Source organism: Oryctolagus cuniculus, chromosome 20, assembly GCF_051225735.1.
Source record: "Oryctolagus cuniculus isolate XC-2025 breed Fujian yellow rabbit chromosome 20, ASM5122573v1, whole genome shotgun sequence".
Lineage (NCBI taxonomy): Eukaryota > Metazoa > Chordata > Mammalia > Lagomorpha > Leporidae > Oryctolagus > Oryctolagus cuniculus.
In genome coordinates this window covers 1,248,556-1,253,398 of record NC_142886.1, presented here as the reverse complement: position 1 = coordinate 1,253,398, position 4,843 = coordinate 1,248,556, and the positions used below count along the sequence as shown (strand labels likewise).

Sequence of the window (4,843 nt, the reverse complement as noted above, 5' to 3'; positions counted from 1 at the left end):
TATTTGGACCAGCTTCCACTGCTTTCCCCAGTGAATTAGCAGAGAGCTGTATCAAAAGTGGAGCAGTTGGGATTCAAACTAGTATACCTATAGGATGTTGGTACCACAGGTTGCAGATTTATCATCATGCCACATTGCCGACCCAAAATTTGGAATATTGAAATCAGAAATTTAATTGAGTGGACATTAAAGGTTTTGATCAGTCCAGGGCTGGCGCCGTGGTGCAGTAGGTTAATCTTCCGCCTGTGGTGTGGCATCCCATATAGGTGCTGGTTCTAGTCCCGACAGCCCCACTTCCAGTCCAACTCTCTGCAACAGCCTGGAGAAACAGTAGAAGATGGCCCAAGTCCTTGGTCCCCTGCACCCACATGGGAAACCAGGCAGAAGTGCCTGGCTCCTGGCTTCTGATATGCACAGCTCTGGCCATTGCAGCCATTTGTGGAGTGAACCAATGGAAGGGAGACCTTTCTCTCTGTCTCTCCCTCCCACTGTCTGTAACTCTAATTCTCAAATAAAATCAACAAAATCTTTTTAAAAAGATTTTTATCATCCATTCTCTCATAGATATCTGGCACTGTTTACACATAAACCCAGAGTTCCCAACTTTACTATTTGGATTGCTGTCTATGCTGAGATGCATCCATTGACAGATGTTTCCTCCTTGTGAAATTTGATTGTACTTAAAAATAAAGCAAAAGAAATACCAGTGCTGCAGGCGCACACCGGGTTCTAGTCCCGGTTGGGGCGCCGGATTCAGTCCCGGTTGCCCCTCTTCCAGGCCAGCTCTCTGCTGTGGCCCAGGAGTGCAGTGGAGGATGGCCTAAGTGCTTGGGCCCTGCACCCCATGGGAGACCAGGATAAGTACCTGGCTACTGCCATCGGATCAGCGTGGTGCGCTGGCCGCAGTGCACCAGCCATGGTGGCCATTGGAGGGTGAACCAACGGAAAAAGGAAGACCTTTCTCTCTGTCTCTCTCACTGTCCACTCTGCCTGTCAAAAAGAAAAAAGAAAAAGAAAAAGAAAAACCAGCATTGTGCACAGATATGAAATTTATTGTAAAATAAACAATATATAAACCTCCACCAAACAAAAAGACTCAAATATACTTAACAGTACTGCTAATGTCAATGATGTTAATATTTTAGTTGCATGCTCTATTCTAAGTAAGTTCTTTCATACTCTGACCCAAGCACATGGATCCTCATAAGCACTCTCATATACACTTAGAATCTGGAATCCTATGTAGAAAAGTACTATTCTAACCCAAACCTCATTTAACAACATAAGACGGGAATCTACAAGATATACACTGGTTTGTCATAGTTAAGTGGGAAAAAAGACATGTCAAAGCACTCCAAATGAGAAAAACTCATTCATTTGGATTTCAGATAATAAACTTTCCAGATGTTTTCATGGATAATCCACACACACAATTATCTTTAGTTTTTATACATTTTATTTTTTAAATGAGGGCAAATGGTGTCATTAAGCTTTTTAAATGACATTACAAAGTCTATTAACCAACCCTGTATGGAAGTATTACATACACATTCATTTCTGAAAGGTGGGCAAATGAAATTATTTAAGTAGCAAATAGTTTGAATCATGATTTCTAATACTCATTAAAAAACACTTTAGAAGAAATGTTTGCTTGTATTTTATTTTTTTAGTCAAATAAGATAAAACTGAAAAGCAGAAGAGTACTCTGAACTTCTCACATTGTTCTAAACTCTCCATTCTGGGTCTAAAACAAAATTACATCAAAATTTATTGTCAAAATCCATAAATCAGGATATAAATCAGTGATGCACAAGAATTTCATTAGATATATTAATAATTTTTAAAAAGGAAATAAAATATGGGGTGAGGCAACAGGCAGTATGCTTAAAGTAGTTTTAGATTAGTCCTGTATGTGATTCGCATTCAAAAATAGGCATACATGAGGACAAAGCTCTAAAAAAACATTAAATTGAAAATGAATCTTAGTGGAGAATGGGACTGGGAATGGAAAAGTGCAGAGGAGGAGGGTTGGGAGTGTGGGTGGGAGGGCAGGTATGGTGGGAAGAATCACTATATTCCTAAAGTGGTATTTACAAAATGCATGAAACTCGTATTCCTTGAATAAAAGATTTCTTTGGGAAAACCAAGACCTAAAATCTACAATGGTTTTTTTTTTTTTTTATTGCAGTCACTTCATTTATTTTTTTTTTCTTCTTTATTTTTTTATTTTTATTTTTTATCTTTTATTTAATGAATATAAATTTCCAAAGTACGACTCATGGGTTACAACGGCTTCCCCCCCCATACCGTCCCTCCCACCCACAACCCTCCCCAAAAATATGGAACGCTTCACGAATTTGCGTGTCATCCTTGCGCAGGGGCCATGCTAATCTTCTCTGTATCGTTCCAATTTTAGTATATGTGCTGCCGAAGCGAGCACTACAATGGTTTTTTATATGTAATTGTCTATGCTTTGTATCTTATTTTAAGAGAAAGCATTTTATGCAGATTCATTCATTATATTACATGTGTGATGCTGCATTAATTTATTGCTTAGGGTTCTCACCACATTCAGAATTTTCAGATCTCCTTTGAGTAGTTGTTATTGCCTTTTCATCCATGTTAGTTGGACACATCACTACAAGTTCCACATTTACTTTTTTCCTCATCATTTATGGCCCTTGTTTTTTTAAATACTTTAGATTTTATTAAAGCATGTGGAATTTTTATTTTATTCTTAAGTTTTTGTTTATTTTAACTTTATCTGAAAGGCAGAGAGAGAAGAGAGACCAAGATCTATCAGCTGTTTCACTCCCACAAATATCCTTAGTAGCCAGGAATTAGTGATACTGAAGTGAGGAACTTAGAACTATTTGGTCTTCCATGTGGTTAAAAAAGATCCAGGCTCCTGAGTCATTACCTGCTGCTTCCAAGGGTGTACATTAGCATGGAGTGAGATAGAAAGCAATGGAGCTGGGACTCAAACCATGTATGCCAATATATCTCACACATATCCAAAGTGGAATCTTAACTGCTGTGTCAATCACCTGCTCAAAATTCTTTAAAAAATTGTATTGCACTAACTTTTGAGGTTATTCAGGAGAAAATTCATAATTGAAATTGCAAACAATGAGTAAAAGAGACTATTCCGTGTGCTTTGAGTGATGAATACCAAGGGTTTAGTATATTATAATCAATCTGGATTAGAAATGGAGCAGCCAAGACCCAATCTGGCAAATTGGCACCCATATGGGATTCTGGAGTTGCAGGTGGTGGTTTAACCTGCTGTGCCATAGTGATGGCCCCATGACTTGGGGTCTTAAAACTAAAATGCAATGTATATCCAAGGTAAAGTCTTGCAGTAAGATGAAGATTTTACTTCTCATTTTGAATGATATTCATACATCTAAACATAAATTTTATCAAAATTATCTAAAGCCTCTTCAGCAAATATTTGTAAAGATAAATTACCCAATGTGTGTTAATATATTAGAGCACTTCATAAAGTTTATGGAAATTGAATAAAAAGATAAATTTCTTGAGGTGCCTGCTACCCCTGATGGGGATCTACAGTGAGTTTCCACCTCCTGGCCTCAGCTTGGCCTAGTGATTGCTGATGAAGCCATTTTGGAAAGTGAACTAGTGGATGGGAGATATCTTCCCATCTTTGTCTCTCTCAAACAAATCAATATAAAGAAAATTATACAATGCACATTCCTTAAAGTTAAGAGTTTACATCTCCCTGTATAGAATGTTAGGTTCAGTGGGACTGACTCAGAGCCTAGAAATCTGCATTTAGTATAATATTCCCTGTCGTTCTTTTGTATAACTGAAGATAGTATCACTTTAAGAAGTCACTGGTTTAGGGACCATAAATCTGATTTCACAGTCCTCAATCAAGTTTCACTTCATGAATAAAACCTATATCATTCTACTCAAAAACAGCAATACTTTCACCTCCCAAATTCTCTCAACTTCTGAGATATCACCATTCTTTTCATATTCTTTCAAACTAAACTGCTTTTTGAAATTTAATTATTGTTAACTAATTTGTGAAAAGTATATCTAATACTGCACAAATATCATGTTTTTAAATCATCCATATATTTCAAAGTGTACATTAATTTTTTTTAACTTTTATTTAATGAATATAAATTTCCAAAGTACAACTTATGGATTACAATGGCTTCCCCCCCATAACGTTCCTCCCACCCGCAACCCTCCCCTTTCCCACTCCCTCTCCCCTTCCATTCACATCAAGATTCATTTTTGATTCTCTTTATATACAGAAGATCAGTTTAGCATACATTAAGTAAAGATTTCAACAGTTTGCTCCCACACAAACATAAAGTGAAAAATAATAGATGATTTTTTAAATGCTGATGAAATCAGATCAGACCTATTGTCATGTTTAATCCCAGTGAGAGTCAAGTTGGGAATTGATAATTTCTTTTTTTTTTTAACAGAAGATCAGTTTAGTATACATTAAGTAAAGATTTCAACAGTTTGCACCCCCATAGAAACACAAAGCGAAATATACTGTTTGAGTACTCATTATAGCATTAAGTCTCAATGTACAGCACATTGAGGACAGAGATCCTACATGAGGAGTAAGTGCACAGTGACTCCTGTTGTTGACTTTACAAATTGACACTCCTGTTTATGGCATCAGTAATCTCCCTATGCACCAGTCATGAGTTTCCAAGGCTATGGAAGCCTTTTGAGTTCACCGACTCTTATCTTGTTTAGACAAGGTCATAGTCAAAATGGAGGTTCTTTCCTCCCTTCAGAGAAAGGTACCTCCTTCTTTGAAGACCTGTTCTTTCCACTGGGATCTCACTCA

General features: G+C 37.1%; 1 non-coding gene across 1 annotated transcript; it reads right to left on the bottom strand.

The window, feature by feature from the left end:
• Positions 1-2,333: 2,333 nt before the first annotated feature.
• On the bottom strand, positions 2,334-2,440 carry LOC149120009 (U6 spliceosomal RNA). The gene has a single exon (XR_016226924.1). It is a non-coding gene; the product is annotated as a U6 spliceosomal RNA (small nuclear RNA).
• Positions 2,441-4,843: the final 2,403 nt, after the last annotated feature.